Raw genomic sequence first — 12,213 nt, 5'->3', positions numbered from 1 at the left:
AAAGAAACAACCACCAACACAGTCAGAAATACAACCTGACACCCTGTCGGTCAGGGTGTTGGTAGCAGTCTGTATAAATGGTGGCTGCAGTCCTCCTGGATGACGGATGTGGTTCAGTTGAAGCAGTGCTCCTGTAGAAGGTGCAGTTTTCCTCCGAAGATCCAGCGATGATGTGGAAAAGGTCCAACTTTCCTCTGGGATCCAGTAGAAAGGTCTGCCCTCAGGTCCCAAACCCCAGGTTTTTTTATCTAGGTAGGAAAGGCTTGGCTCCTGCCCCTGGTTGGGGCATCTCCCAGTGGGATGATGTAATCTTATCAGTCACACAATAGGACTTAATGGCCCATTAACAGAATATATCTTCTGGAGGAAGGATGGGTTGTGAATAGATAACGATGATCATCCCCCTGATCTTATCAGATAGCACATCAGCAGAGGATATCTCCCACAGAGATAAGGATCACCACCCCTCCCACATTTTAACAGATGGTGATAGAATACACATTTTTGCATTTTACCCCAGGACATAATCCACCCCTTATTCTATTACCATCTACATCACACTCAAACCAATACCCTCTTACAGATATATAATACAAAATGCAACCTTACATACAGTTCTCACTAAAAATTAGGTCTCCTTGCGGTACACAACAGGTTTCCCCATCTTTCTGCATTACCCACCAAGTGCAACCAGGTCCTTGAGCAAAAACAATCCCATGGATTGGTTTGCCTTTGCCTGTGGTGGGATTAATCCAAACAGTCTTTCCTAAAATACCTTTCAGGTGTACCACAGGGACCTTGTCCCCATCTACTGTGTGCAGGGGTTCAGAGTGGGCAGGACCGGCTCGATTGATGGACCCTCGGGTGTTAACCATCCAGGTGGCTTTGGCCAAGTTCATTTCCCAATTTCTGAAGGTTCCACCACCAAGTGCTTTCAAAGTAGTCTTAAGGAGTCCATTACACCGTTCAACTTTCCCGGCAGCTGGCGCATGGTAAGGGGTATGATATATCCATTCAATGCCATGTTCTTTGGCCCAGGTGTTGATAAGGCCGTTCTTGAAATGGGTTCCGTTGTCTGATTCAATTCTCTCAGGGGTACCATGCCTCCAAAGGACTTGTTTTTCTAGGCCCAAGATGGTGTTCCGGGCAGTGGCATGAGGCACAGGGTAGGTCTCTAACCATCCTGTAGTTGCTTCCACCATGGTCAGTACGTAGCGTTTGCCCTGGCGGGTTTGGGGAAGGGTGATGTAGTCAATTTGCCAGGCTTCCCCTTACCTGTACTTCGACCATCGTCCACCGTACCACAGAGGCTTCACCCGCTTGGCCTGTTTGATTGCGGCACAGGTCTTGCAGTTGTGGATGACCTGTGAGATGCTGTCCATGGTAAGGTCCACCCCTCGGTCACGGGCCCATCGGTACGTCGCATCTCTCCCCTGATGACCAGAGGCATCATGGGCCCAACGAGCTAGGAATGATTCTCCCTTGTGCTGCCAGTCTAGATCCACCTGTGATACTTTCACTTTGGCAGCTCGGTCCACCTGCTCGTTGTTGTGATGTTCTTCATTAGCCTGGCTTTTGGATACATGTGCATCCACGTGTCGAACCTTTATGGTCAATTTCTCTACTTGGGCAGCGATGTCCTGCCAAATCTCAGCTGCCCATATGGGTTTCCCTCTGCGTTGCCAGTTGGCCTTTTTCCAGCGATCCAGCCATCCCCACAGAGCATTAGCTACCATCCATGCATGAGTCAGTGTAGAGATAGAGCCTTGGCCACTTCTCTCGTTCAGCAATATCCAAGGCCAACTGGACGGCTTTTAGCTCTGCGACTTGACTTGATCCACCTTGTCCCTCGGTAGCTTGTGCAACTTGTCGTGTGGGGCTCCATACTGCAGCTTTCCATTTCCGGTTAGTGTCTACAATTCGGCAGGAACCATCAGTGAAGAGGGCATATCGTCTTTCAGTCTCTGGTAGCTAATTATATGGTGGGGCTTCCTCAGCACGTGCCACTTGCTCCTCTTCTTCTTCAGAAGATAATCCAAAAGTCTCACCTTCAGGCCAGTTTGTAATTATTTCCAGAATCCCAGGGCGATTTGGATTCCCAATACGGCCATGCTGAGTGATGAGGGCAATCCACTTGCTCCATGTGGTGTCAGTGGCGTGATGTGTGGAAGGCACCTTTCCCTTGAACATCCAGCCCAGCACTGGTAGTCGGGGTGCCAGGAGGAGTTGTGTTTCTGTGCCAATCACCTCTGAGGCAGCTTGAACTCCTTCACAGGCGGCCAAGATCTCCTTCTCTGTGGGAGTGTAGTTGGCTTCAGATCCTTTGTAGCTTCTGCTCCAGAATCCCAGTGGTCGGCCCCAAGTCTCACCAGGCACTTTCTGCCACAGGCTCCAAGACAAACCATGGTTCCTGGCTGCAGAGTAGAGCATGTTCTTCACTTCTGGTCCCGTCCTGACTGGGCCAAGGGCTACTGCATGAGCAATCTCTTGCTTGATCTGGGCGAAGGCTTGCTGCTGCTCAGGGCCCCAGTGGAAATCGTTCTTCTTGCAGGTAACCAGGTAGAGAGGGCTCACAGTCTGACTGTACTCAGGAATGTGCATTCTCCAAAAGCCTATGGCACCTAGGAAAGCTTGTGTTTCCTTCTTGTTGGTAGGTGGAGACATAGCGGTGATCTTATTAATTACCTCTGTTGGGATCTGATGACATCCATCTTGCCACTTGACTCCTAGAAATTGAATTTCCTGAGCCGGTCCCTTAACTTTACTTCGCTTAATGGCAAAACCAGCTTTCAGCAGAATCTGGATAATCTTCTCTCCTTTCTTGAAGACTTCCCCTGCTGTGCTGCCCCATACAATGATGTCATCGATATACTGTAGATGTTCGGGGGCCTCACCCTTCTCCAGTGCAGCCTGGATCAGCCCATGACAGATGGTGGGACTGTGCTTCCACCCCTGGGGCAGACGATTCCAGGTGTACTGCACACCCCTCCAGGTGAAAGCAAACTGAGGCCTGCATTCTGCTGCCAGAGGAATGGAGAAAAATGCACTGGCAATATCGATAGTGGCATACCACTTTGCTGCCTTGGACTCCAGCTCGTACTGGAGTTCCAGCATGTCTGGCACAGCAGCGCTCAGCGGTGGAGTCACCTCATTCAATGCACGATAGTCTACGGTCAATCTCCATTCTCCTTCAGATTTACGCACAGGCCAGATGGGGCTGTTGAAGGGTGAGTGGGTTTTGCTGACCACCCCTTGGGTCTCCAGTTTACGGATCATTTCATGGATGGGAATCACTGAGTCTCTGTCAGTACGGTATTGCCAGCGGTGTACTGTTGTTCTGGCGATTGGTACCTGTTGCTCTTCAACTCTCAGTAGTCCCACAGCAGAGGGGTCATCTGCAAGACCAGGCAAGGTGTTCAGTTTTCTAATGTGTCTGTCTCTACAGCAGCTATCCCGAAAGCCCAGCGATATCCTTTTGGGTCTTTGAAGTATCCATTTCTAAGATAGTCTATGCCAAGGATGCATGGGGCCTCTAGGCCAGTCACGATGGGGTGTTTCTGCCACCTGTTCCCAGTTAAACTCACTTCGGCCTCCACTACAGTCAGCTGCTGGGATCCTCCTGTTACCCCAGAAATAGAGATGGATTCTTCTCCTACATACTTTGATGGCATCAGAGTACACTGGGTGCCGGTGTCAACCAAAGCCTTATGTTTTTGTGGGTCGGATGTGCCAGGCCATCGGATCCACACAGTCCAATAGATCCGATTATCCCTCTCCTCTACCTGGCTAGAGGCAGGGCTCCTCTATTCCTGATCTTGGTACACGTTGCTCTCTCCCTGTAAATAGGTTCTTGAGGTTCCTTCAAGAGGATCAGTCATATCATCATTCTGATACTGTCTGGAGTTCTGTACACGAGAAACTGGAGCAGCATTGACTCTAGATGAGCTTCTGGGGGTAGGTGTCCCTCTTTTCAGCTCACGTACCCGGGCTGCTAAGGAGGAGGTGGGTTTTCCATCCCACTTCCTCATCTCTTCTCCATGCTCCTGAAGGAAAAACCAGAGGTTACCTCGTGGAGTGTGTCCTCTCTCCCTGCCTGAGGAACGCCGGCTCCTAATGGCAGAAACTCTTGTTGGTTCAGGAGAGATCTGGTAGTTGTTTTCCTTAAGTTCTTTTTTTAGTTTCTGTTGGCCCTCTTCAATCAGGCTTCGGACTTGCTCCACCAGCTTTGTTTCCACAGATGAGACATGGGTACAAAATGGGGCTGTGACAGTGTCCTCATAAATTCTTAGTTTATTGGCCAAGACGCCTACCATGTCCTCACCTTCCCTCCACTGCAGCGTTGCCAGGTAACGGGAATACATCTCTGGTCCAAGCCGTGCGAATCTCAACCACATCTGTGACGTGCACCGGACACAGTCTGGGCTCTTAGGAAATCTCTCATCTTCTGAGAAAATGATCTCCAGCATGGCCAATTCCCTCAGGCATCGGATACCTTGTTTCATTGTGCTCCATTTTCCTTGGTGCACCTGAAGATCTTCTTTACAAAGGTATCTGTCCTTCACACTTGTCAGCAGTCGCCGCCAGAGGCTGAGAGTTTCTTGGGTTCTCCCAATCCCCTGGTCAATGACCACATCCCGGGACAGAGATCCCAGTTGCCTGGCCTCACATCCATCCAGAATGGTGTCATTGGCTGCAGCGTCCCAGATGTGGAGCAGCCAGGTCAGGATGGACTCATTTGTCTGGCGGGTGAATTCCCTCCGCAGGTCACGCAGCTCACCCAGGGATAGAGAGCGAGTGATGATTTCTGGCTCTGTCACTTCTGCTGGGTGTGAAGGTCCTGCCACGTCCTCATCAGTCACTATGCGAACTGATTTGCTCTTTGATTTCTTCTTCTGAACAGGGGCAACTGCTACTGGTCTAGGCTGTTCTGGCTCAGTGATGGTTTGTGTGGAGATGCTGATGGAGCTTCTGGCTTTTTTCTCCTCTGTGGCAGTCTGCATAGACACGGACACTGTTGCCTTTTGTTTGGTTCTTCTCCTCTTTGTGACATTCTGTGCAGATGTGGACGAAGTTGATTTGTTTCTTTTTTGCTCTTCCTCAAGAATACGCATCAATACGCCATGTAGTGTTTTGTTTCTAAGCATGTTGTAGGCTGTAAAGGCTGTGCAGAGGAGACAGAGCAGAACTAACAACAATATTATGCTGTCCTTTGCATCCAACGGGAACTCAACATTTCCAAAAACTACTGTATCAGGCCGGAAAGATTGGAAAAAATCATCCTTTACCCCTCCCCTAAAAGGCTGGGTGTGATTGTTAAAGCCCCTGATGTAGCAACCTAGACTAGGACAAGCAAACAAAGTCGAGTATATATTCTGGATTATGTTCATTGCCTCAGAGGTTATCATGCAGTAGACATAATAGGCCAGTAAAGCAATTTTTATACCATATCCTGGTCTTCACAGGAGCATTACAGCTGGCAGATAGTTCCCCATGTGTGGAAAAATATAGAGAGCAAGATATAAAACCCATGTAAGCATGTTGAGAATCATGGTGAAAACAAAATTGTAATACTGACTTTTCTCAGTACCCTTCGTGCCCCACGTTGGGCGCCAATAAATGTGTTGGTTTGAAAGTAAAACCAGTGCGAGACTCCAAGTCAGTAATACAATTTAATAGGAGAAAAGAGAAAAAATAAAATACATGCAATACTATAAAAGAAACAACCACCAACACAGTCAGAAATACAACCTGACACCCTGTCGGTCAGGGTGTTGGTAGCAGTCCGTATAAATGGTGGCTGCAGTCCTCCTGGATGACGGATGTGGTTCAGTTGAAGCAGTGCTCCTGTAGAAGGTGCAGTTTTCCTCCGAAGATCCAGCGATGATGTGGAAAAGGTCCAACTTTCCTCTGGGATCCAGTGGAAAGGTCTGCCCTCAGGTCCCAAACCCCAGTTTTTTACCTAGGTAGGAAAGGCTTGGCTCCTGCCCCTGGTTGGGGCATCTCCCAACGGGATGATGTAATCTTATCAGTCACACAGTAGGACTTAATGGCCCATTAACAGAATATATCTTCTGGAGGAAGGATGGGTTGTGAATAGATAACGATGATCATCCCCCTGATCTTATCAGATAGCACATCAGCAGAGGATATCTCCCACAGAGATAAGGATCACCACCCCTCCCACATTTTAACAGATGGTGATAGAATACACATTTTTGCATTTTACCCCAGGACACTGTGAGATCAACAACAACAGAGCAGACACTTTCTTCTGTGGTGCAGTTACTGTTCTGGCGCTGCCTGCCACTTCTCGGTGAGCAGGGAGGAGATGCGGTGATCCCACATGGCTGGAGGGGCCCTGCGGTGAATGGTGTCTGTGTCCCAGATGGGAAGGGCAGAGGTGAGATGCTTTCATGGATTCCAATGCTCCAAAAAGATGTCTGAGGTTGTCAGGAGATCCAGGGGAGAGAGAGAGCGTCCGAGCAGGGAGGCTGTGGGATCCCACAGCCAAGGAAGGCAGCTCCCTGTGTCGGGAGGGCAGAGCAGAGTTTCTAGCGACCATCCTTCTCCAAGCCAGATGAGCGAGAGAGCCAGAGCCCGAGAGAACAGGCCCCTACCCCACCTCTCCTTTTCCGATGTTCCCCTTCTCCTCCCCGCTTCGAGAGAAACTGTTACCTTAGCTATCTGAGCTTTGGTAATAGCCCACGAGCCTCTCAACATTACAATGGGAAAAATTCCACAGAAAGAAAAGAGCAAAATTCAACCCCCAGCAAAATATTATGAATAAAAATGTACAGGTGAATAGAGAGAGAAGCAAGACTGGCAAAGAGAGAGGTAAGGCTTATTCACTAATTCCATATTACACTGAATTTTTAACATCATGTAATCTAGAGAGCATGTAAAAATATTTATAAAGTTTTCTTGCATTCTGCCCACATACATAAGAAACTGAAACAATAGAAGTATCACAAACTAAAGCTTGTTGAATCACAAAGACCGATGAGCTCATGGCATTACCCACTCTTCTGACTGTAATCCCAATAGGTGTAGCAGGCATCCCTGAGGGGAGGAGATATCAGCTGAACTGCATCTTCCTTTCTACAACAGAATCCTGGTTCAGGTCCAGTGACATTGTTAAAGCTCCTGCTGAAATACAGTGATTGCCTTAACTTAAATTGTAAATTAAAATATTGTCTTAGGTTGTGTTGGGGGGTTGAATTGTTCCCTTTTCTTTCTGTGGAATTTCTCCTATTGTTATGCTAAGTAGTTGTGGCTACACCTTCAAACGATAGATAATGTTCTCTCATAGGGGGGTGGGTGGAGGGGGAGGGGGGGAACTGGAAAAGGAGAGGTGGGACGGGGGGTCTGGAGCTGGCTGGCTCTCTCACTTGGCTCGTGGAGTGGGATGACGGCCCAGGCTGCTATCTGGCATCTCCCCTGCCATCCCAGCGCCGAGATCCACGATCCCTGCCGTTGGACATCGCTCTGCTGCTCTCCCACCTCATCCTACTACCTCCAGACACTCTGCTGAGCACCGCGACCAACACCATGAGGGGGAGTCGCCTCCCCATCCCTCTCACCCCTGGGCCGCTGCCGCCATCACCCAGCCCTCTTCGACCACGCGGGACCTGCCCTGCCCCCAGCACCGGTAACTGAGTGCAGGGAGATGGCCTGCGGCCAAAAGGGACTGGAACTGAGTTATACTGTTCTGTTCTGTTGTCAACTTTTATAGCTGTTGTTGTTTTCTGCCTTGTTAGATATCAGTAAAGAACTATTAACCTTATCCCCACATCTCCTGCCTGAAGGCCTCTGATTTAAAACTAAAATAATTAAAAGGGAGGGGGTTGCATTCTGCATCTCAGGAAGGGGGCTCTTGCCTTTCCTTAGCAAATACCTGTCTTTCAAACCAAGACAGATTGCAATATAGGATATAACCAAAAGTATGTATTTATCACCATCTGTTAAACCAGATGGGGCAGTGATCCTTATCTCTGTGGGAGACAGTCTCTACTAATGAAGCATCTGTTAAAACCAGGTGAGGCAGTCATCTTTATCTTTTCCACAACCCATCCTTCCTCCAGGAAGATATCATCTGTTAATGGGCCATTGAGTCCCACTGTATGACTGATAAAATTACATCATCCCATTAAGAGATGCTCCAGCCAGGGGGAGGAGCCAAGCATTTCCTATCTAGATAAAAAGTGAGATTTGAAACACCAAGACAGCCTTTTTTCCACTGGATTCCAGAGGAAAACTGGACCTTTCCACATCATCAATGGAGCTTCAGAAGAAAACTGCACCCCTCTACAGGACTACTGCTTCAACTGAACCACATCTGTCATCCAGGAGGACTGCAGCCACCAATTAATTGGACTGCTACCAACACCCTGATTGATAGGATGTCACGTTGTATTCTGACTCTGTCACTGTTGAGTTTGTTCTCTGTAATACTGTATTTCTATTTTAATTTTCCTAGTAAAGAACTGTTATTCCTATTCCTATACCTTTGCCTGATATTCCCATATCTTTGCCCCCTTAGTTTCAAAATTATAATAATTTAGAGGGAGGGCGTTTACATTCTCCATTTCAAAAAAAGAAGCTTCTGCCTTTCTTAGCAAATACCTGTCTTTCAAACCAAGATAGATTTTGGTGCCCAACGTGGGGCAAGAGGGCATCGAGAGAAAGAAGGAATAATTCTTGATTAATCTGGTTTTTGTGTGCTGGATATAGAAACCTCATTGTGTGGAACCAGTGAGCTTACCCTGGTTCGAGTGGCACGTGGTTGTGGCTGTATTCCTCCCATTTGCAGGTCCTTATCTAGACATCAGCCCTATAACTAAAACTACTGTGGCTGTTATCCAGTTTGCTTTATAGGTTAACAAAGTGAGCAATTCATGGATTTTTAAATTCCTTTGGAAAGCGGGTACATGGATTCCGGGTTATCACATTCTAACTGTATGTTTTTGGGGTTACTTTAGCAATGGTACCTACTGTGAGGGAATGACACCAGAAAAAATTTTCTCCCAACCCATCACCCAGTTTTTTGGGTCTACCCCACCAGTTTTCGAAGGATTCAAATCTTTAAATGCTAATGATATCATACAGTGGCTGGTGTTGCTGACATGCCTGTTCTATTTAACATTCAGAGATAAGGGAATATTAGCTTGGATAACCACTCTGATACCTACCCCAGGAAATAGGGATGCTGCTGCAGAGACTGATCCTGCCCCAGAGACTAGGAATGCTGCCCCACAGCCCACACCAGAAAGGAACCACCCAGAGTCGGTGGGGGTTCTAGCGAAGGAGATACATGAGATGGGCCAGATGCTGAAGGAATACCTTTCCCCAGCTGGTGAGAAACCCTCCCCCTGCCTTAAAGAGGGAGAGCCTGATGGTTAAGCAGTGGAACCCACAGATGTTACATCTGTCCAGGTTCCAACTGTACCACAAGGGCAGTCACACCCAGCAGCAGTTGCCCCTGTGGAAACCAGGAAGTCTAAGATGCAAACAAGGCTCCTAGATAATAAAGGTCAGGAAGGAGGGCCCTCACAACCAGCAGGGGAGCCAGAAGTTGAGATCATCACCGAGTCCCTGTCATACGAGAGTCTCCGTAACCTGCAAAAAGACATTGTACGATGGGGCCGTGAGCCTTTTGCAGCCTGGTTACTGCGGGTCTGGGACCTTATGGGTACAGGTGTGCAACTGGATGGTACTGAGGCAAGGAATTTGGGAGCCTTGACCCAGGACTCAGGTGTGGACCAGGTATTCATAAGGAAGCCAGGCCTCTTTTCCCTCTGGGAATGGCTGTTACTGAGTGTGAGAGAGAGGTTTGTCCACAGAGAGAGAATGCAGGAGCACCACCAGAGACTGTGTTGGAATACCCCTGAGGAAGGGATCCAACAGCTGAGAGAAGTGGCAGTACTGGAGGTGCTCTTTGGGAGGGATGGACAGCATGACAATGACCCTGACAAGGTCAGATGCACAGGGCAGATGTTGTGGAATCTGGCAAACCTAGGGCCAGCTCAATATGGCACCTTTATTGCAACAATTAATGCTGATGATAACCAAGAAACAGTGGGTTCTGTTGCTAACAAGATTAGGGTTCTTGCCAGTATGATCAATGGCCCAATGCAGGCCCATGTCTTTGCCATAATTAAGAGCCTCCAAGAGGAGGTGAGGGAGGTGAGGGAGGAGATGAGGAGAAATAGTTCCCATGCAGCACCAGTGCAGGTCATAGACCCCAGAGTTAGAGCCCAACGTCCCCCAGCTAGGGAGAGAGGGTACACCCCATGAGCTGACTCATGGTTCTTTCTGTGTGACCACAGGGAAGACATGAGAAGGTGGGATGGGAAACCCACTTCTGTCCTGGCAGCACGGGTGCGTAAACTTAGGGAGGGAAACACTAACCAAAGGAATTCTACTCAAGTGAAGGTAGCCTCAACCTCCCATAACCAAGGTGCAGGGTATTACAGAAGAGAGGATGATCTGTCAGATCCACTTGAAGGAACCTCCACGATGTATGCCTAGGAAAGGAATAATAACCAGGGGTAGAGGGGCCCTGCCTCTAGGGAGAGGCACGGGAAAACCGGGTCTTTTTGGACAGTGTAGATCCGATGTCCTGGCACATCAGAGCCACAGGAACACAGAGCGTTAGTTGATACTGGTTCACAGTGTACATTAATACCATTGAGACATGTCGGGGAGGAACCTGTTTCAATTGCCGGGGTTACGGGGAGATCTCAGGAATTGACTTTGCTGGAGGCTGAGGTGAGCCTGACTGGGAAGGAGTGGCAGAAGCATCCTATTGTGACTGACCCAGAGGCTCCATGTATCCTAGGCATAGACTTCCTCAGGAAGAGCTATTACAAAGACCCAAAAGGACTCAAGTGGGCTTTTGGAATAGCTGCTGTAGAGGCAGAGGGCATTAAGAAACTGAACACCTCGCCTGGACTATTAGAAAACCCATCTTCAGTGGGACTCCTGAAGGTGGAAGAGCAACAAGTGCCATGTGTCAATTGTGACGGTGCACCGCCGGCAGTATCAGGCAAATCGAATGCCATGATCCCCATCCACAAGATGATCCGTGAGCTGGAGAGCCAAGGGGTGGTCAGCAAAACCCACTCACCCTTCAACAGCCCCATCTGGCCTGTGCGTAAGTCTGATGGAGAATGGAGATTAACCTATTGTGGACTATCGTGCATTGAATGAAGTGACTCCACCACTGAACGCTGCCGTGCCAGACATGCTGGAACTCCAGTACGAGCTGGAGTCCAAGGCAGCCAAGTGGTTTGCCACCATTGACATTGCCAATACATTTTTCTTCATTACTCTGGCAGCAAAGTATAGGCTTCAGTTTGCTTTCACCTGGAGGGGCATGCGGTACACCTGGAACCGACTGCCCTGGGTTGAAAACAGCCCCAGCATCTGCCATAGACTGATCCAGGCTGCACTGGAAAAGGGTGAAGCTGCAGTACAATGATAAGATAATTGTGTGGGAAAAAACAGCAATGGAGGTATTTCAGAAAGGGGAGAAGATCACCCAGATTCTGATGGGAGCTGGCTTCGCCATTAAAAAGAGCAAAGGCAATGGACCTGCCCAAGAACTCCAGTTCTTGGGAGTAAAATGGCAAGACAGACAGCGCCAGATTCCCACTGAGGTCATCAACAAGATCACTGCAATGTCTCCACCAACCAGCAAGAAGGAAATACAAGCTTTCCTAGGTGCCATAGGCTTTTGGAGAATGCACACTTTCCTGAGCCCTCTTTACCTGGTCACGCTCAAGAAGAACGATTTCCACTGGGGCCCTGAGCAGCAACAAGCCTTTGCCCAGATCAAGCAGGAGATTGCTCATGCAGTAGCCCTTGGCCCAGTCAGGATGGGACCAGAAGTGAAGAACGTGCTCTACTCTGCAGCCAGGAACCATGGTCTGTCCTGGAGCCTGTGGCAGAAGGTGCCTGGGGAGACACGAGGCCGACCCCTGGGATTCTGGAGCCAAAGTTACAGAGGGTCTGAGGCCAACTATACTCCAACGGAGAAGGAGATCTTGGCCACCTATGAAGGAGTTCAAGCCGCTTCAGAGGTGATTGGCACAGAAACACAAATCCTCCTGGCACCCCGACTACCAGTGCTGGGGTGGATGTTTAAAGGAAAGGTTCCCCTGACTCACCATGCCACTGACGCCACATAGAGAAGTGGATTGCCCTCATCACGCA

Source organism: Sturnus vulgaris, chromosome 16 (genome assembly GCF_052056855.1).
Source record: "Sturnus vulgaris isolate bStuVul1 chromosome 16, bStuVul1.hap1, whole genome shotgun sequence".
In the NCBI taxonomy this organism is placed as follows: Eukaryota; Metazoa; Chordata; class Aves; order Passeriformes; family Sturnidae; genus Sturnus; species Sturnus vulgaris.
This window is presented reverse-complemented; position numbering follows the sequence as displayed.